The 21949-nt window shown below is 43.0% G+C and overlaps 2 protein-coding genes across 5 annotated transcripts in view; one reads left to right on the forward strand and one right to left on the reverse strand.

Moving 5' to 3' along the window:
• Nucleotides 1-21949, forward strand: part of LOC134358903 (catenin alpha-3-like) — a 703413-nt gene that overhangs the window by 680700 nt on the left and 764 nt on the right. The gene's annotated exons all lie outside the window — the stretch shown is intronic.
• LOC134358901 (leucine-rich repeat transmembrane neuronal protein 3-like) overlaps nt 1-21949 on the reverse strand; it is a 338976-nt gene that overhangs the window by 257047 nt on the left and 59980 nt on the right. The gene's annotated exons all lie outside the window — the stretch shown is intronic.

Below are 21949 nucleotides of genomic sequence, written 5' to 3' on the forward strand. Positions count from 1 at the left end.
TGTTCTTCCTCAGATCCTCCCTTTAAACCTCTTACTCTAAACCTATCCCCTCTCATTTTAGACCCTAATGCATACAAGTCTATGGAGCTGAAGCCTGTAAATTAGGATTTTGTAGATTAGGGTACAGTGGATGTCATGGATATGACTGGCTGAAGGGCCTGTTTTTGTGCCATTCAAATCCATGACTCAATGACCTAAGCTATGGTGAAAAGTTTCCTACTGTTTAGTCTATCTATGTCTCGGAATTGCTGCTATATTTTATTACATTTGTTGTTTTGCAACAGCAGTACAGTACAACACATAAAAATACTATAAGTGGCAATAAGTAATTAGATAGTTAGTGCAAAAGAGGAATAGTGATGTAGTGCTCATGGGTTCATGGACCTTTCATAAATCTGATGGCAGAGAGGAGAAAGTTGTTCCTAAAACATTGAGTGCGCATCTTCAGGCTCCTGTTCCTCCTCCCAGATGGTAGTTATGCGAAGAAGGCATGTCCTGGATGCTGAGTGTCCTTAATGATACCTTTTGAAGATGTGCTCAATGGTGGGAGGGTTGTGCCTGTGTTGGAGTGGCTGAGTCTACAACCCTCCGCAGCCTCTTGCGATCCTGTGCATTAGAGCCTCCTTATCAGGCACCGTTAGTCTCCTGGTATTCTTCCTCACAAAGAAAATAAAACCAAGCTGTCCAGTCTCTCCTCATAACTAAAATGCTCCAACATAGGCAATGTCTTGGTGACTCTCCTCCCTGTCCCCTCCAGTGCAGTCATGTCCTATTTGCTGGGTGGCAACCAGAGTTACACACAATTATCCACCTCCATGTTACCATCTTCAGAGATGCTTGGATTTATACACCAAGGTCTCTCCATTCCTCAGTCTACTCTATTGCCATTTCTTGTGTGTCCATCTTTAGCCACTTCACACTTACTACGATTAAATTCCACCTGCCACTGGTCTGTCAACCTTATCCACGATCAACATTCTGTAGCCGGAGGCTACGCTCTTCCCATCAATACCACCATCTGAAAACTTGCTCATCATACCTCCTACACTCTTATCCAACATGTTCATGCAGATAAGAAGCAGGAAAGGCTCTAGCACCAATCCATTGTAACTCAGAAAAACAATCCTATAGCATCATCACTGCCTCCTATTGCCAAACCAGATTTGTATCTAGTTTGGCAAGTATGAAGTGGCGAAAGATGTACTTAGACAATAAATGATTGGAGATTGGTGTGTAAGTTCAAGTTCTCTGAAGATGATAGCACGGAGTTGGATAATTGTGTGCCCAGCTTAGCCATGGGCTGTAACTTATTGGACCACTTTCCCATTTGGGACCTTGCCAGGACCTACCTGAAGTCTATGTAGACAACATTAACCACACAGCCAGAATCAGTGCATTTTGTTAACTCTTCAAAAAATGTAATAAAATTGAGCAGGCAGGATCTCCCCCCAGCAAAGCCTTGTGGACTACCTTTGATTAACCCTTCCCAATTATCACCAGCATATAACCTGCAGCTTCGAAGGTCCCATAGATACTGCCTGACTTGCTGAGTTCCTCCAGCATTTTGTGGGTGTTGCTCAAGATTTCCAGCATCTGCAGAATCTCTTGTGCTTTGTGGTTGAAGGGAAGTAGCTGTTCTTGAACTTACTGTGGGAATTCCTGTACCTCCTGTCCATATCAGTATGTTGACAGTAATTGTAGGTGATGAGCCACAACACACTAGACCACTACTACACTAAGATAAGGAATACCTACCATTTCATGCCCAGACCACATTTTGGTAAATTAGATCACTTGGCTGGCCTTCTCCTACCTGCATACAGGCAGAGCTTAAAAAGCAAGGCTCAAGAAGTTAGGACAACTAAGAGGTGTGAGCAGGAGGCAGAGGAACGATTACAGGATTGCTATGAGTCAGTGGACTGGGCCTGTTCAAGTATTCATCTAGAGATCTTAACGAATACACCATGGCTGCAACGGACTTTAATAAAACAGCTGTAGACGAGTGTGTCCCCACTAAATCTTCTAATATCTGGTCACCATAGTGGACCTGCGATAAGCAGCAGTCTGTAGTATTCTTTACATCAGCTGACTGATGTTTGCAAGAAATGAAAAGATCTCTACTTGAGCACTTGATAAGCAGTGGATTTCTGTTCCAGACCCAACTGCAGCAAAGTTCTCCTGAGTGACCAGGAGATCCATGATTTGCTGATGATCCCATTCATCACTTGGACTTGATCTTACAGACACAATGGCTGTCAACCCACCATTTCAGAATTCTGACCATTGATCACACTTCCCCATGGTCTTACAAAACCTGCAGAGGGTTGCAAAGTCATCCATCTCCATAATGAGCACTAGCCTCCCCACCACTGAGGATGTCTTCAAAAGGCAGAGCCTCACAAAAGGTGGTATCCACCATTAAAGAACCCCCATATCCAGGTTCTTTCCTCATTGCTACCATCAGAGAAGAGATGCAGGAGCCCGAAGACACACACTCAATGTTTTAGGAACAGCTTCTTACCCTCTGCCAGCAGATTTCTGAACGAAGAATGAACCCATAAACATTACCTCACTATTTTTGCTCTCTTTTTGCACAAGTGATTTAATGTTTTATTATTTATTTAACATATTATTGTAATTGATGGTATAGTTTAAGTACTGCACTGTACTGCTGCCACAAAACAATACATTTCATGACGTATCTTAGTGATAACAAACCTGATTCTAGATTCCGGTTACCTATGTAGCTTCCTGTAGCCCATCAACCCTCTGTGATCACAATGTTCATTTCATTTCTTCATTCCTTCATCAGTAGCCATACTCACATAGTTCAGTAATTCCCTTCTTCAGTTATTTTAACCATGTGCCCAATAATTATCTAATGCTTTTAAATGTTAATTATCTCATTACAGTTTATGATCATTTGCTGCAGCATATTAGGCATTTTCCACCTTTCAAAAGTATACATGTGTAATAAAGGATCAATTTTATTTGCATTTATGTATAATTACATGTATTAGTCATTTGCTGTGATGGTGTTGGAGGCAACTAAAACAACAACAATAATAAAAAATAAAGATATAAAGCTATTAGTATGGATATGAATATAATGTGAATAAATACATAAATACTAGCATATATTTACAATGTAAACACCATTATAAAAGAGGTTTAAAGTGTTTACAGTGCCATGCAGAGATTGAGGTAATAGATCGAAGGGGTGGGGGGCTAAGTAGGAGGAAGATACCTTTAAGTTGATAAGCAACACACATAAAAGTTGCTGGTGAACACAGCAGGCCAGGCAGCATCAACAGTCGAAGTTTCAGGCCGGGAAGTGGGAGGGGGAGGGGGAGGTGGAGATCCAAAACGATAGGAGAAGACAGGAGGGGGAGGGATGGAGCTTCCAGCTGGAAAGTTGAATTGCAAAAGGGATATGAAGTTTTTGTTTTAATAGCCCTAGTAAACCTGTACCTGTGCAATATTTTTGTTTGAATCTCATTAGAACAATGGTGCTAATTTTGCTTTGACGAGTATTGGACAACAGAATTGTTTGATCAATGGTTGTAATTCTTCAATATCTGGATCAAAAGGAAGAGAAGATTTCTTCCCATTGACTGGGCTGCATTGGAGCTCAAGTCCCTAGTCCAAATGTTGGAGTTATCCACTTCCTGAGCAGTCTTAGAGAGGATGGGAAGCCTAGAGAGCATCCCTCCAGCTGTGCTAATAATAAGATGGAAGTGCTGAGCAAACCTCTGCATGCATTAAAGTAATTTCTTGTGGTTTCTATGGTCTCTCGTTTTAAACAATGATGTGAGGAGACTGCAGAATCAGAACAAAAGAAAAGATCTGAACCAAGAAACCATTAGATTTATGGGCCCTGAGATTTGAGAACAAGAATAGTGAAATAAAAATGCTAATAGATCAGAAGTAACTTTAAATAAAAGATGGAAGGTGAACACAAGGAGATGCACGAATGTGTAAAGCTTCATCAGCATCTTCAGTCCTCTGCAGCTGCAGAATCAAACAACCAGGAACTGTGAGCCTGCCATCAGGGATGGAAAACTGAATTAATGATTAACAGAAGATGAAAGGACCAAGAAAAATGAATGGTAACATGAAACAGAACATTAATTATGATGCAGGCTCTTGAATCAGGGAACAGAATCAAATCCTTCATAATCAAAGGAAGTATGTATAGTGTCTGCCTGAAAGAAAAATGAACTCCACAACTGCCTAAGGAATTCCCTTAATTCATTAAGCTGGAGTAATTGCCAACATCTTTCAAAAGATTGGAAGACAGAAGGAACAAGATGTTCATGCTTTGACACAACATCTTTCAAAACATCATGTTGGCCCAAACCATCAATCAACACAGAAGAATTCCACAGAAAGCAATCAGCTAAATAACTAGTCAGTCTTCTTCTTTTGTACGTGTTGATTAGGGAGGAAATACTGTCCAAACAAGGAAGGTGGACTTCCTAAGCTTGTCTGAGTGATTCTGTTGGATCTCATGGAAACAACTGAACTTGCTTTCCTATCCATCATGAAAAGTGGAAGATGATAATGCTGCATTTGCCTTTGTGCGCTTGGAGCCGGGTCAGTTGGAGAAGGTGAATTTAAATTGCTCGAAGAAGAGGGGCCAGTGAACCTGACGTGGTTTGAGATGGTGGATCTTTTGTATGGATATGAGGTTCTAATGGTTAGTCCAGATCAGGTAGGGCTCAGCGTTTCCCATCAGCAAATGTCTCCATTCCTCCAATGCCCATTAAATGGTAAGTAGCTCAATGTCTCCAACAGCAGTGTAGAGTTGAACTCGTGCGAGAAGAAGGCACAAGGGTGGGTCTTCCCCTCTGGACTTTGCTGGGAGAGGATGACACTGGTGCTAACGGTAGTTGCGTCTTCCTCTATGAAAAAAGTCTGGAGGGGGTTCAGATGATGGAGAATGGGATTGGTGGTGAAGCATCATTTGAGCTCCTCAAATGTGTGACCTGCAGTAGCAGACCAGGTTATCCGTGAGGTAGGTGGCTTGGTGAGAATGGTGAGAGGAGCTTGATTTGGTTGAAGTTTCTGATGAAATGGCGGTAGAGGTTGGAGAAGCCCAAGAAGTGTTGTAGCTGTTTGAGGGAGCACCATCGGGGCCATTCGATGGTGGCATGCACTTTCTGTGGGTCTATGGTTATGCTTTGGGGTGAAGGAACATAACCCAGGAAGGAAATGACTAGAATGAGGAACTGGCATCTTTTTAACTTGCAGTACAGTTGGTTTTCAAGGAGACATTGAAGGACTGAATGGGCGTGACAGATGTGGTCTCGAGGGTCCTTAGAGAAGATGCAGATGTCACTGAGGTGGACAAACACATACCCGTGTAGCATGTCTCAGAGAATCTTGTTAATAAAGACTCAGAAAATAACAGGACTGTTGGAAAGTCTGAAATTCATCACCAGATATTCATATTTGCCAGTGGGTTTTATGAACTCTGTGTTCCACTCATCCCCCTCACAAACGTAAATCAGGTTGCACATGCTCTGTAAATCCAGTTTGGTGAAGACCTGGGCCCTGTGGAGTGCCTTGATTGCACTATCCATCAAGGGGAGAAGGTAGCAGTACTTAATGGAGATATTGTTGAGTCCATGGTAGTCGATGAAGGGGCAGAGACCCCATCTTTCTTTTTGTTAGAGAAGAATCCCACACTGGCAGGGATTGGGATGGCTGAATGAAGCCATGCTGCAGAGCATTGGTGATTAAGTCATTCATGGCTTGAGTCTCAGAATGAGAGAGAGAGAGAACAAATGACCTCAGAGAGGGCTGGTGCCTGGGAGGAGTCTAATCTTGCAGTCACATGGTCTATGAGGTAGCAGGTTCTGGCTTCTCTTTTCCTGAAGGTGATGGCATTTCCATGGGAGTTTGGTGAAGTAAACAGTTTCTTCCATCTCCATGGACTTACAAGGTGAAGTCAACTGAGGTTGCAGGCAGATGGGTCCTTAATTCAGCAGTGAACTGGATGACTAGGCAAACTGAGGATCGTAAGTCGAAATTCAGGGATAACCCAGGATGAGGGAAGAGTTGGGTCTAAAGGTAGGTAGCATTTGGTGGGAGTCACAGTGTTCTCTGATGCTCAAGTGCACAGGTTGTGTGCATGATCTGACCATCCCAGACCCCAATGGCCATGATGCAGAAGGGGTGAGAGATAGACCTGGTAGGGAGTTCAAGCTGCAAACACAGAGTTTGGTCCAGAAAGTTGTCTTCTGCACCAGAATTCACCACAGCCTTCTGTGTGTGTAGAGCCATCACGGTATGGAGGAGAAGAGAGAAAGTGAGTTTGGTTATGGGGCTTGAACGAGGAGCTGGGGGGAGTTTACCTGATTGAAGGCCCCTCTTCTCTGTTGCTTTCTCCTGGATGCAATGGCCATTTGATGCATGGGTGATTGGTTGCTCCACAGTAAGCCAACAAGTTGTTTCTCTACCGATGCTCATGCTCTTTGGAGGTTAATGGAGCTCTCTATAACTGCGTGGGTTCGAGAAGCATTGCTGATGAGGGTGCTGCGGCCCGAAGTTGTTCTGGGAATGCGACTGTGGTTCTGGCTGGTGATCTGGAGGGTCAATCCATAAGAAGCTTGTCAATACCACAGGGACCTAGTAATGAGGCTTTCGAGGTCATGGGTATCTCCGGGACAGCATGATGATAGTGGGCCAGTGATGCTTCTGCATTCCAGCCGCAGGGGTCCTCAATTACATGGTGTAATACAGAACCGAGAATGAGCCTTGAGGCAGACGAAGCCTCACTTCCACTTCCTGGATGGCGCATCTCAGCACTGAATTCCTCATATTTTATTGCAAATGGTGGTTTTAATTATCCCAGTTCAGAGCTCATCCAGTCAAGAGAGAGGCGATGAAGGCAATCTTGGCTCGGTCCGTACAATAGGTAGATGGCTGGAGCTGGAAGTGTAATACGCACCAGGACAGGAAGTTACAGCATTGGGTTGGGGATCCATTGGAAAGTCCAGGCACTGGAATCTGGGGCTCAGAAGGCATGGGGTCACTGTGTCAAGACGGAGAGGTGGAAGAGAGAGGTGAGCAAATGGTCAATGGTTTCCCACTGCTGCTGGATTGTCTACTCCTGTGGGCGGACAATTTTACTGAGGCGAGCAAACTCTACTGGATCAATCGCTAATTCACTCACCCTGTCAGGAAACATAGAGGAAGCTTGACCCAAAAGCAGAGCAGTGGAGATGATTTAGTGGTGAGCAATAACTTTAAATATATATAGCAAAATAATAAGCCATGAGGAACCACAAAACAGGGGAGAAGGCAACAAGGCAACTGGTTGAGGTTGATTGGATCGATGGGTGAACAAGGACTGTGGATGAGAGCTAGGTTTAAGTAGGGTGCAGGTGGAAATGAGTTAGAAATGAGTGACAGATGACTTCTCCTAGCTGGATGGAGATTGCGATGTGCCTGTCTGTGCATGTCTGACAGTAATTAAGAGTAAACGTGAAGACCTATAGTTATATTCTACAGTTTCTTTCATGACCTGTGTCTCAAAGTGTTTTATGGGAAAACATGTCTCTGTAAAGAAGGAAGGAAACATTATACACTCTGTGTATAGAATGTTTACCTAAACTGAAAAATAATAACAACTAAATAATGTCTGGTGGTTGTGTTGGTAACAAGATAAGCATTGGCCATTCACATTGTTGGTTTCAGATCTTGTTGTCTGAATGGAATATAAGATTTTTAAAAATATATTTGCATGAGAAAAAGACAGGGCTTTTGTTTCAGCTCTCATTCAATGGATGACACATCCGGCAGTTCCAACTGTTCAGCCTAAGTTTGTCTGCCGAAACTTCTGTGGGATTTGACCTCAATCCCTCAAACGCAAAAGCAACATTACTGCCAACGGACATAATCCAAAGCCAATATAAATGGAATTGTCATATGTTGGCAGTAGGATAAGTGTCAACCATTCAGAAAAGACTTTGCATGAGACTCAGATAGTGAAAATATAAACCTGCCTCATAGAAAAAGACTTACACAACCATCCATTCCCATTCTTGGCAGCTGAACCATTAGAAAATGCAAACCCAAGCCCTCCTCTCTCCTCACTGTCTTGTTAGTTAGGTGGAGGCAAACACAGAGGGGAAACAAGACAGCTCTGTAGGAAACAAGTGTGGGGAAGTTTCCGAGTCTCCTCAGGAGATGGAAACTCGCAGAGGACATTTACCCAAGAGTCAACACCTAACTCATTTGGCATGGCTACTGTTCCAAGGTTTCATAAGAACATATAAATAGGAGCAGGAGTAGGCTGTCTGCCCCATCGAGCCTGCTCCACCATTCAATAAGATCATGACTCCTTTTTTCATAAATGTTGCCTCCTTTTCACAATGGCTGGTCATCTGGCTATGCTTCAGCAGTGGGAGAAGTTATCTTGTGCAGGTTTCATTTCTGATGGAAAGATTTTTTGACCTTTGGAATCTCTTCTGAGGTTGGGGGTGATCCAGAAACTTAGAAACATAGAAAACCTACAGCGTAATACAGGCCCTTCGGCCCACAAAGCTGTGCTGAACATATCCCTACCTTAGAAATTACCTAGGGTTACCCATAGCCCTCTATTTTTCTGAGCTCCATGTACCTGTCCAGGTGTCTCTTAATAGACCTTATTGTATCCGCCTTCACCACCGTCGTCGGCAGCCCATTCCATGCACTCATCACTCTCTGCATGAAAAAACTTACCCCTGACATCTCCTCTGTACCTACTTTCAAGCACCTTAAAACTGTGCCCTCTTGTGTTAGCTATTTCAGCCCTGGGAAAAAGCCTCTGACTATCCACACAGTCAATGCCTCTCATCATCTTATACACTGCTATCAGGTCACCTCTCATTCTCCAACCCTCCAAGGAAAAAAGGCTGAGTTCACTCAACCTATTCTCATAAGACATGCTCCCCAATCCAGGCAACATCCTTGTAAATCTCCTCTGCATCCTTCTTTGGTTTCCACATCCTTCCTGTAGTGAGGCGACCAGAACTGGACACAGTACTCCAAGTGGGGTCTGACCTGGGTCCTATATAACTGCAACATTACCTCTCGGCTCCTAAACTCAATCCCACCATTGATGAAGGCCAATGCACCGTATGCTTTCTCAACCACAGAGTCAACCTGCATAGCAGCTTTGAGTGTCCTATGGACTCGGACCCCACAATCCCTCTGATCCTCCACACTGCCAAGAGTCTTACCATTAATACTGCATTCTGTCATCACATTTGATCTATCTGTACAAGAAGGATGGGTCACACCTAAACTGGAGGAGAACCAATATCCTTCTAGGCAGATTTGCTGGTATTATAGGGAGAGTTTAATTTACATCAGTAGAGGGATAGGATAGCAAGTAGAAGTGAGGCAGTTTAGAGTCAAGATACTGATAGAGAAGGCAGTAAAAGGAAGGTAAAGAGGCAGAATAGGATGGGGTACAGTGAAGTCCAAGGAAAATCAATTGGATTAAATCGCACTTACTTGAATGCAAAAGGTCTGACAGGAAAGGCAGATGAATTTATTTTAGAGCATAGATACGCACTTTGGATTGGGGCATCATAGCCATTATGGAACTACTGTTAAGGGAAGGACAGGACTGGCAGGTTAATGTTCCAAGATACAGATGCTTTAGGCAAGATGGAGTTGTAGGGAAGAGAGGGAGAGGTGGGCAGGCGGCAGTAGTTAGGGATGATATTACTGAAAGATCACCTGGTGAGGCTTTCTGGGTGGAACTGAGAAATAAGAAAGGGATGATCACCTCCTTTGGGGTTGTTCTTCCGGTCTCCAAGTAGTCCTCAGGAATTAAACGAATGAAGGTGCAGGGAGATTTTGGAAACTTGTAAGAATTACATGGTTATCATTATAGGGGATTTTATTGATTCTACTGGGATTACCATAACATTAAAGATCTAGATGGGGTGGATTTTAATCACTGCATTCAAGAAAGTTTCCACAGATAGTGTTTAGAGGGCCCTATTAGAGATGGGGCAAAGCCTGATCTGCTCCTGGGAAATTAGGAAGGGCAAGTGACTGAGGTCACAGTAGAGGCCAGTAATCATAAGGGTGACTGTTTTGAAATTGTTATTGAAAGGGACAGAACTCATCTGTAGATTTAATTCTCAATTGTTTTTCATAAATCAGTACAGGAGTTCGGATGATATGTTGAAATTGCTTAAGATGTCGGTGAGGCACAATTTGGACTATTGTGTGCAATTCTGCTCACCTATCTGCCGGACAATGCTGAGGATGTTCTACGAGTCTGTGGTGGCCAGTGCTATCATGTATGCTGTTGTGTGCTGGGGCAGCAGGCTGAGGGTAGCAGACACCAACAGAATCAACAAACTCATTCGTAAGGCCAGTGATGTTGTGGGGATGGAACTGGACTCTCTCACGGTGGTGTCTGAAAAGAGGATGCTGTCTAAGTTGCATGCCATCTTGATCAATGTCTTCCATCCACTACATAATGTACTGGGTGGGCACAGGAGTACATTCAGCCAGAGACTCACTCCACCGAGATGCAACACAGAGCGTCATAGGAAGTCATTCCTGCCTGTGGCCATCAAACTTTACAACTCCTCCCTTGGAGGGTCAGACACCCTGAGCTGATAGGCTGGTCCTGGACTTATTTCATAATTTTTATATTACTATTTAACTATTTATTACTATTTTCTATTACTATTTATTATTTCCATGACTATTACTATTTACTATTTACTAATAGTAATATTACTATTACTATTTCTATTACTATTTATTATTTATGGTGCAACTGTAACGAAAACCAATTTCCCCCGGGATCAATAAAGTATGACTATGACTATGACTACCTACAGGAAAGGTATCAATAAGATTGAAGGAGTGTAGAGAAAATTTGTAAGGCTGTTGCTGAGACTAGAGGACCTGAGTCATAAAGAAGGATTGAAAGCTGGGACTTTATTTCACACTGTATAGGAGAATGAGGGGTGATTTGATAGAGGTAAACAAAATTATGAGGGGTATAGATAGGATAAATGCAAGCAGGCCTTTTCCAATGAGGTTGGGTGACACTAAAATTAGAAGTTATTGGTTAAGGGTGAAAGGTGAAATGTTTGAGGGAGGAATTTTTCACTTAGAGGTTGGTGAGAGTTTGGAATGAGCTGCAAACAGAAGTAGTGGATGCAAGTTCAATTGCAACATTTAAGAGAAGTTTGGGTAAGTACTTGATGGGAGGAGTGTGCAGGGCTATGTAGATGCAGATCAATGGCACTAAGCGGAATAGCAATTTGGCATGGACTAGATGGGCTGAAGGGCCTGTGTCTGTGATGTAAGGCTCTATGAATTGTGGCAAAGTCAATTTTGATGGTATTAGACAGGACCTTGCAAAGGTTGATTGGGTCAGGTTACTTACAGGCAACAGGCCTCTGGCAAATGAAAAGAGTTTTCAATTGACAAATCTGGAGTTCTGGAGTTCAAAGACTACATGTTCCTGTTAAAGTAAAAGGAAAAACTGCTGTGATTCGGGAACCCAGGACATCAAGGGATATTTGTAAGTCTGGCCAAAAAAAAGTGTTTTTTTTTTCAGATGTAGGCAGCTTCGATCAAATGAATCACTGAAGGTATATGGAGCATGTCAAAGCATACTCATGAAGGAAGTTACTACAGCCAAAAGAGGGGGCACAAGGTGGCTTTGGCAGAGAAAGTTATGAATTCTCAGAGATGTTTTAAGGATATCAAGGGAAAATGAATGACTAGGGAGAGAACATGGCCCCTCAGAGACCAAGATGAAAATTTATATGTGGAGCTTCTGGAGATGAGCGAAGTTCTCAATGAATATTTATGCTCTAATTTTGCCATGGAGAAAATGCGGAGACTTGGGAGCCTGGCAAAAGTTAATGGAGATGTTTTGGAAGTAGTCCCCAGTCCAGCAGAAAAGGTGTTGCATGTGTTGAAGTGCATGAAGGTAGATAAATCTCCAGGTCCAGACGAGCATACATCAAAGAACACCATGAAAATCAGGAGAAGAAATTACAGGAACCCTCTCCGAGAAATTTACAACATTGCTATCCTCTGGCAAGGTGCCACAAGACTGGAGGATGGCATATCTTGTGCCTTTATTTAAGAATGGAACTGGCAATTATAGACCTATTAGCCAAAGATTTATGGTCGGCAAGTTATTTGAAAGCATTCTGAGGGCTAAGATATACTTCCAATTGGAAAGGCAGTGGTTGATTAGGGGTAACCAGCATTGCACTGTGTATGAGAGATGAATTTGATGAAGTGACAAGGAAGGTTAATGAGGGAAAGCGGCAGACATACAGTATTATATATGGATTTCATTAAGGCTTTTGATAAGGAACTGCACGGTAGGCTGCTTTGGAAGGTTAGACTGCATGGTATCCAAGGAGACTAGCAAACTGGAGACAAAATTGTTTGGATGGCAGGAATTCGATGGTGATGCTGAATGTATGTTTCTCAGACTGGAGGTCTGACACTAGTGCTGTTCCCCATGGTCGGCACTGGGCCCTATTTGTTATTTGTCACCTATATTTATGACTTGGACAAGAATATATAAGGAATAATTTGTAAGCTTGCTGACGACACTAAGAAAGGGTGGTGTCATAAACAGTGGCAAGGAGTATCAAGAATTACATTGGCTCGGTAGGTGGGCTGAGAAATGGTAAGTGAAATTTAATTTCAGTGCAAAACAATACATTTTGGAAGGGCAATTAAAGGTATGCATTTTACATTGAACAGAAGGGCCCTGGGTACCATTCTACCCAGAAGGGCCTCGGAGAACAGGTGCATAGATCCTTTAAAGTGGAGTCACTGGTAGATAGATAGGGCAGTGAGGAAGGCTTTTGACATGTTGGCCTTCATCAGTCAAGGCAATGAATATAAAAGTTGGAAGATTATGCTGCAATTGTACAAGATGTTGGTGAGGCCACATTTGGAGTATTGTGTTTGGTTTTGGTCACCATTATAGAAAGGGTGTATTTAAGCTGGAAAGAGTGTCAGAATAGTTTAACAGGGATGTTCAAAATTCAAAGTAAATTTATTATCAAAGTATGTATATATCACCATGTACTATCCTGAAATTCATTTTCTTGCAGGCATTCACAGTAGAACAAAGAAATACAATAAAATTAACAAATAACTACCCACAAACGAAGATTGACAAACAACCAATGCACAAAAGAAGGCTCACTGTGCAAATACAAATAACTAAATAATATTGGGAACATGAGTTGTACAGTCACTGGAAGTGAGTCCACTGTTTGTGGATTCAGTTCAGTGTAGAGGTGAGTGAAGTTATGCTCACTGGTTCAGAAGCCTGATGGTTGAAGAGTAAGAAATGTTCCTGAACCTGGTGGTGTGGGACCCAAGGCTCTTGTACCTTCTTGCTGCTGTGCCTGAAGGCACTGAGTTATAAGGAGAGGTTAGACAGGGTCAGCTTTTACTGCTTGGAACTTAGGAGATTGAGGGGTGGACTCACAGAGATATATAAAATCACGAGGAACATAGATTTTCATTCCAGGGTGTGGGAATTGAAACTAGAGGACATGGTTTAAGATCAGAGGTGGAAGTTTTAAAACCCGAGAGGCAACTCTTTTACACACCCAGTGGTGAAAATAAAGATTAGTCTTATTTGTGACGTGTACATCGAAGCACACAGTTAAGTGAGTTGTTTGTGTCAAATTAAATCAGCAGGGATTTGCTGGGCAGCCTGCAAGGGTTGCCAAACTTCCAGCACCCGCATAGCACGCCCACAACATGCTATGTAGACATATGGAACCAGCTGCCAGAGGAAGTGGTTGAAGCAGGTACATTAGATACATTTAAGGACTATTTTGTTAAACAGACATTTAGAAGGATATGGGCCAAATGCTGGGAAATGGGATGGACTTAAATCTACGACTTGGTTGGCACGGACAAATAAGCCAAAGGACATTTTCTGTGCTGTCTGACTCTGAGTCTTTGGCTAAGAGGAGGGTCAACATTTCCAGGCAGGTGACTTCTCCACGTTTACTCTCCCGCTTCTCTCAAGGACTGTTCCTCACTGAGAACGCACGTTGTCGTTCTTTGGACAGTTAAATATGTGCTCACATAAGCAGCTCAAAATGGACAAGGTAGCTTTATTCACACCAGGAAAGCAGTTTAATTCTTAAATCTATAATCAAGTTCTAACTTACGCTGCAAGGACTAGTCAGGCCATCTGCTGATGAGACAAAGGTAACAGTGCATCACAAACAAGGTGACTGAGAATGTTCAGGCACTGACATGCCAATCAGTTACTGAAATTCCTTCAGCTGATTGTTCCCAGGAGCTTCCTAATGATGGATATGGTAAAGTTGATATAGAACAGGATCTGATGATGTCAAAACAAGTCAGAATTCAATAGCAATATTTGAAGCTCTAGCTGTAGTTTCAGCAGCAAGTAAGCTCAGCGAATATTTCCAAGGGCTTGACATTCCTCTGTCATTTACTTTTGAAATCTTTGATTTGCATTGATGGCTGATTATTTTTTGTGCCTTCGGCTGCCTTGCTCCTACAGTCTGGTATTCTGTTCTTTCACCTTCCTCCTTTATGTTGTGCTCGAAGAAAATACGTAAAACCTCACACTTTGATCGTGCACTATGTATTCCGCCTGCTATCTCTTCTTATGGCCCACTGTCAGATTGCTGTCCAACAGTTCTGCCAATCATCTTGGAAAGTTTTGCAGTGTTAAATATGCTACATAAACTGTTTATCGTTGTTCTGCGGTGCTTTGCATCTTCACAGACTAGACATACAACAATAACAGGTTGGGAAAGAAACAGCTACCCCATCAAGTATGCTCCACAGCGGGATGCTTATCTGAGGGTCGTCACCTTGTCGCGGTGGAGTTTCTGAGGCCCTGAGAGCTTAGTTCCTGGTCAGGTAACACATGGCAGTAAGGTGAAGGAGGAGGCTCCAGAAAAAGAGCAATCCAACCAAGACCTCAACGGTGGAGCTGGTGGAAGATGCTGGTACTTCACAATAGCAATGAAGGTGGAGAAAGGAAGGCTGCACAGTAAAGCGACCCCAGTCATCTTGCATTGCATGCCGCTGGATCCTGACCCCGATCGGCCAAGGGCCGTGTGGTGGCTGCCCGTGCGTCCTCCTCCTCACAATGAACAAAATCATGCACGGGCATTATCCATTAAGGGAATAACCCCCTAACGAGAACTTCATACTTGTCTCAAGTGATTGCATTACTTCTACCACACCAGAATAGTCAGAGCGCTATGACAGAACATCTCCTGTCGTTCACCTTTACTCCTAAGGATGTTTCTCCTCCCTCCACCCCGCCATCACACACAGAAAATGCACAGAGATACAAAAACACAAGAAAAAATCCAGGAAAAATAAGAGCGTTTCTGTGTAAAATCTTTCTCTAGGCCCTTCAGGTAATGGAGACCAGCCACAAGAGGCTTGATGGAGCAAGTCAGTTTGCATCAAACAGTGTACTCAGCCACTATCCGATGCAGTCTGTGCTCCATCCAAAATATCATTAGCTGCAGTAACACACAAAGGAGCTGCAGGCCAGGTAGCATCCTTGGAGTGAAATGGGCAGTTTATTTCCTTCCGTAAATGCCTCCATTATCTGCTATTGCAGAGAGCTCTCACCTGCATTCTAGAGGTTTACTATTCTCTCGGACAGGAACAACTTTTACAGTGATTCAGCTTCAAAGGACATCACTTGATTCTCACAGTCCGTCATTTCTAAATGATCCATCATTCCAGCTGTGGCTGTATATTTTTGACAGCCCAACACACAAAAGAAGGTCATTCAACAGGTGGAAATTAAACTGTAATATCCTGAGACGGCTGGGCATGAACTACTACTGTGTTCCTGTCATACTGTGACCAGACGTGGCTGGTGGAGGGATGGTGCAGGATGTGAGAGAGTAAAAACTTACCTCACTTGCAGTGATTGCTTCCTTGTTCAAAAATGAAAGATCTTCATAAAGCATTTTAATATCGCATTATGGTAAATTCAGTTAGCAAATATCCACTCAGTCAAGTCAAAGTAAATTTGCTATCAAAGTATGTATATGTCAGGATATACTATCCTGAGATTTGTTTTTTTTATAGGCATTTACAAGAAAGTAAAGAAATGCGATGAAATTTATGAAAAACTATACATAAATAAGTAAAGACTGTCAAACCCATGAATGGTCAGTTCAGCGACAGCCTCTCTCTTTCCCCAAACATTTACCACTGTCACAGTTGTCATACATAAAAGGATTATCAGTGAAGCTGCTGGTTGGGTCACAAGTCAGTTACAATTCTTCCTTTGGCTGCCCATTAAAAACTGCTTTCCGATTTTTATCACATTTCTCAACTCCAGGCCGGTTCAGGTTCTGCCGATCTTCGGAATAACGTCCTCCTTTGGTAGGGGATCAGCAGTGGAACCAGGCTGTTTGTGAGATCTTGCCCTGCACGAGTTTGTAGCCGCATTTCTGGTTCATCAATTCTTTTATTGATTGCTGGCAAGCTACGAACTTATTAGTCATCTCCAACTTGACTTGAAAGTGCAGTGAGTTATCTTCTTAAAACACTGAAATCGAAGTGCAGTAAATATCCTCTCAGTGCTGATGGTTGAGCAATTTCAGGATTATAACTCAACAATAATGTGGGGCCTGTAATAGGTTTATCATCTGGGCTGCCATGTGACTTGGAAGAGTGTGTCTGTGCAGCTGGTCCGTCATCTATCCAGGTTGCACTGACAAAACTGCCCGATAGGTTTTGATCTTTAATCGCAGCTCATTTTCTAAATGGAAACACTGTGACTCAACTCAAGTGTTCAAGGTGGGTGGGAAAGTAATGTAGTCGGCTTGCTCGTTCTGCACGATGTTGAGCCTCTTCAATATTGCTGAGGTATGCTCAAGTGTGGAGCATTCTACCACACTCCGAACATGTCCGTGTGGATGGAGAAGAGATTGAATCACTTTCTGCGAATCTTTCTGGCTCACATGTAGCCAAGTAGTATCATTTCCAGTTCACGCCCCCCGTTAATGGAAGACTAAGCAATGGTAATGTTAAAGTGAGATGTTTAGATTTTCTCTTGTTTAGGGAGAAAGGGACACACAGAGAATTATTAGAACATAGAACAGGAAAGCACAGGGATAGGCTATTCGCCTCACAATGTTGTGCTGAACCAGTTAAAAAGCAAATCAGAAACACCCAAACACTAGTCCCTCCTACCTACACCATGTCCATATCCCTCCATCTTCCTTACATCCACATGCCCATCCAAACATCTCTTAAAAGCCTCTAACGTATTTGCCTCTCCACCACACCAGGCAGCACATTCCAGTTATGCACGACACTCTGAGTAAAAAACTTACCTCTCACGTCCCCCTTGAATCTATACCCTCTCACCTTCAATACATGCCCTCTGGTATTAGACATTTCAACCTAGGAAACAGATACTCTCTGTCCACTCCATCAGTGTGTCTCATAATCTTGTAAACCTCTATCAGATCTCCCCTCAGCTTCCGGTGCTCCACAGAGAAAACAACCCAAGTTTGTATCCAGCCTCACATGCACTGTAAACCAGGCAGCATCCTGGTAAACCTCTTCTGCACCCTCTCCTAAGCCTCGACATTCTTCCTATAATGGAACGACCAGAACAGTACACAATAATCCAGATGCAGCCTGACCAAAGCTTTATAAAGTTGCAACATAACTTCCTGACTTTTGAACTCAATGTCTCAACTAATAAAAGTAAGCATTCCTTAAGTCTTCTTGACTTATTGTCTGCATTTGGATGTCAGGAATGTCACACTTCAGGCTACGGGCAAACGTCCTGCAGAAGCCCTGCAGACAGGCACTGGCTGCATCTCTGTTTGTGTTGCCAGCTGGGTGCACACTTCTACGCAGTAGCCTGGTTCAAGCAGTGGTCAGTTCAGCCTTTTCTGTACATTGTCCACGCCCCTGCTTTTTAATGTCACATCAGTTGAAATGTTTTAAAACTTTAATTGGTGATAGATGTTACCTCAAGATTGTTAGCAAAGATAGATTAGCTTTACTTGTCACTTGTACAATCATTTCATTCTCCTTTAGACTTGTGTACTGGAGAATGTCAATGAACCATCTTGAATATATACCGACATATACAGGGAAATGCATAGTTTGCATCAGATCAAGTGTGCCAAGACAGTGCTGGGCAGCCCACAAGTGTTGTCATGCTTCTGGCACCTACATAGTATCCCCATAACTCACTAGCCCTAACTGTACATCTTTGGAACGAGGGAAGAAACAAGAGCACCCGGAGGAATCTCACATAGTCACGGGGAGAACACACAAACTCCTTACAGGCAGTGGTGGGAATTGAGCCCCAATCATTGATTGCTGATGTTGTAATAGTGTTACGCTATCCACTATGCTACTGTGGTTTTTATATCAAAGTGCTCAAAGGGATCATCTGCTTGATACTTCTCGCTAAAGATGGTAGCAAGCATTTCCTGAAACACACATTGAATTCTGCACACATTGTGTTTGCAGCAGGTTTGGGAACACAGACTCCAATCAGCTGTTCAGTGGTGTACCATCTGGTAGGAAAAGCAGCAGCAATATTGATCTAATCATTTTTTTGAGATTGCTTCCCTCGGCCTACAACTTGCTGACCCAGTGGTAAGCATGCAAGGAGTAGAGACACCCAGATGGTATGTTGCTCCCAGATGCCAGGGTCAGGGAGGCGATAGAGACACCCAGATGGTATGTTGCTCCCAGATGCCAGGGTCAGGGAGGTGATAGAGACACCCGGATGATGTGTTGCTCTGAGGTTCCAGGGTCAGGGAGGCGATAGAGACACCCGGATGGTATATTGCTCCCAGATACCAGGGTCAGGGAGGTGATAGGGACACCCGGATGGTATGTTGCTCCCAGATGTCAGGGTCAGGGAGGCGATAGAGACATCCGGATGGTACGTTGCTGCCAGATGCCAGGGTCAGGAAGGTGATAGAGACACCCAGATGGTATATTGCTCCCAGATGCCAGGTTCAGGGAGGTGATAGAGACACCCGGATGGTATGTTGCTCCCAGAAGTCAGGGTCAGGGAGGTGATTGAGACATTTGGAATATATGTTGCCTCTCAGGTGCCAGGGTCAGGGATGTCTCGGATCAGCATTCTAAAGGGGGAGGGTGAGGAGTCAGAAGTCTTGGTACATCTTGGCACCACTGGCATAGGTAGAAAAAGTGAGGAGGTTTTGAAGAGAGATTTTAGGGAGCTAGGTAGGAAATTGAGAAACAGGACGTCCATGGTAGTGATTTCTGCATTGCTGCCCATGTCATGCGTCAGTGAGAGCAAGAGTAGGATGATTTGGCAGGTGAATGAGTGGCTGAGGAACTGATTTATGGATCATGGGGATCTCTTCTGGGGAAGGAATGACCTATACAAAAGGGATGGGTTACACCTGAACCAAAGGTGGACCAATATCCTCGCAGGCAGGTTTGCTAGAGTTGTCCGGGAAGTGTTTAAACTAATTTGGTAGGAGGATGGGAACTGGAATGATAGTGCTGAGGATGAGGTAGTTAATTTACAAACAGAGGCAGTGTGTAGTGAGACTGCTAACAAGGAGAGGCTGATGATAGGGCAAAATTACAGTCAACAGGATGAGTTGGAATGTAAAAGGCAATCAGAATTGAAAAGGTTGATGAATACAGGACTGAAGGTGTTATATTTGAATGCACACAGTATATGGAATAAGGTAGATGAACTTGCAGCTTAGTTACAGATTGGCATGAATGACTTTGTGGACATCACAGAATCATGGCTGAAAGAAGATTATAGCTGGGAGCTTCATGTCCAAGGATACACATTGTATTGAAAAGACAGGCAGGAAGGCAGATAAGGGTTGTCACTCTGTTGGTAAAAAATGAAATTAAATTATTAGGACGAGGTAACATAGGGTCGGAAGATGTAAAATCATTGTGAGTAGAGCTAAGGAACTGCAAGGTTAAACAGATCCTGATGGGAGTTTTATACAGACCCCCCAAAAGTAGGAAGGATGCAGTGTACAAAATACAATGGAAAACGCATGCCAAAGGGGCAACATTACAATCGTCATGCAGGATTTCAATGTGCAGGTAGACTGGGAAAATCAGGCTGGTGCTGGATTACAGGAGGTGAGATGTCTAGAAAGCCAGTGTGATGGCTTTTTAGAACAGCTCATGATTGAGCCCACTAGGGGATCAACTATTCTGGATTGAGTGTTGTGCAATGAACTGGAATTGATTAGAAAACTTATGGCAAAAGAACTCTTATGGGCAAGTGATCATAATATGATAGAATTCACCTGGAAATTTGAGAAGGAAAAGCTGAAGTCAGATATATCAGTGTTATAGTGGAGTAAATGAAATTACAGAGGAATGAGAGAGGAGATGGCCAGATTGGAAAAGAACACTGGCAGGGATGACAGTAGAGCAGCAATGGCTGGAGTTTCTGAAAGCGATTTGGAAGGCACAGGATATATACATCCCAAAGAGGAAGAAGTATTCTAAAAGAAAGATGACATAACTGTGGACAGTTGGAGAAGTTAAAGCCAGAAAAAGCCAAAGAGAGGGCATTAAATAGAGCAAAAATTAGTGGGAAGTTAGATGATTGGGAAGATTTTAAAAACCAACTGAAGGCAACTAAAAAGGACATTAAGAAGGAAAAGATGGAATATGAAAGTAAGCTAGCCAATAATATTAAAGAGGATACCAGAAGTTTATTAAGATACATAAAGTATAAAAGAGAGGCGAGAGTGGATATTAGTCCGCTGAAAAACGGTGATGGAGAGGTAGTAATGGGGGACAAGGAAATGGCAACTGAACTGAATAAATATTTTGCATCAGTTTTCACTGTGGAAGACACTAAAATTATGCTGGAAGTTCGAGAGTGTCAGGGGGCAGAAGTGTGTGAAGCTGCCGTTACAAGGAAGAAGTTTCTTGGGAAACTGAAAGGTCTGAAAGTAGATAACTCACCTAGACCAGATGGTCTACACCACAGGGTTCTGAAAGAGATTGCTGAAGAGATTGTGAAGGCATTAGTAATGATCTTTCAAGAATCACTAGATTCCGGAATTTCTGGTAAATTTCAAATGTCACTCCACTCCAAGAAGGGAGAGAGGCAGACGAAAAGAAACTATAGCCCAGTTAGGTTGACTTCAGCGGTTGGGAAGATGTTGAAGTCGATTGTTAAGGATGTGGTTTTGGGGTACTTGGATGCACATGATAAAATAGGCCACAGTTAGTATGGTTTCCTCAAGGGAAAAATCTTGCCCAACAAATCCACTGAAATTCTTTGAAGAATTAACAAGCAGGACAGAGAAAGTAAATCAGTGGATGTTGTGTACATGGATTTTCAGAAGGGCTTTGACAAGGTGCCATGTGTGAGGCTGTTTAACAAGTTAAGAGCCCAATGGTATTACAGAAAAGATACCAGCATGGACAAAGCATTGGCTGATTGGCAGGAGGCAAAGAGTGGGCATAAAGGGAATCTTTTCAGGGGTCTGTGGTGGGACTGATTCTTTTTACGTTATATGTCAATTATGTGAATGACAGAATTGGTGGCTTTGTTGCAAAGTTTGCAGATGATACCAAGATAGGTGGAGGGGCTTTTGAAGAAGTTAAGAGGCTACAGAAGGACTTAGACAGATTAGGTGAATGGGCAGATAAATGGCAGATGGAATACTGTGTCAGGTAATATATGGTCATGCACTTTACTAGAAGAGATGAAAGAGTTGACTATTTTGTAAATGGAGAAAAAATACAAAAAACAGGCGTAAAGGGACTTTGGAGTCCTTGTGCAGGATTCTCTAAGGGTTAATTTGCAGGTTGAGTCTGTGGTGAGAAAGGCAAATGCAATGTTAATATTCATTTCAGGAGGACTAGAATATAAAAGCAAGGATGTAATGTTGAGGCTTCATAAAGCACT

Source organism: Mobula hypostoma, chromosome 19 (assembly GCF_963921235.1).
Source record: "Mobula hypostoma chromosome 19, sMobHyp1.1, whole genome shotgun sequence".
Lineage (NCBI taxonomy): Eukaryota > Metazoa > Chordata > Chondrichthyes > Myliobatiformes > Myliobatidae > Mobula > Mobula hypostoma.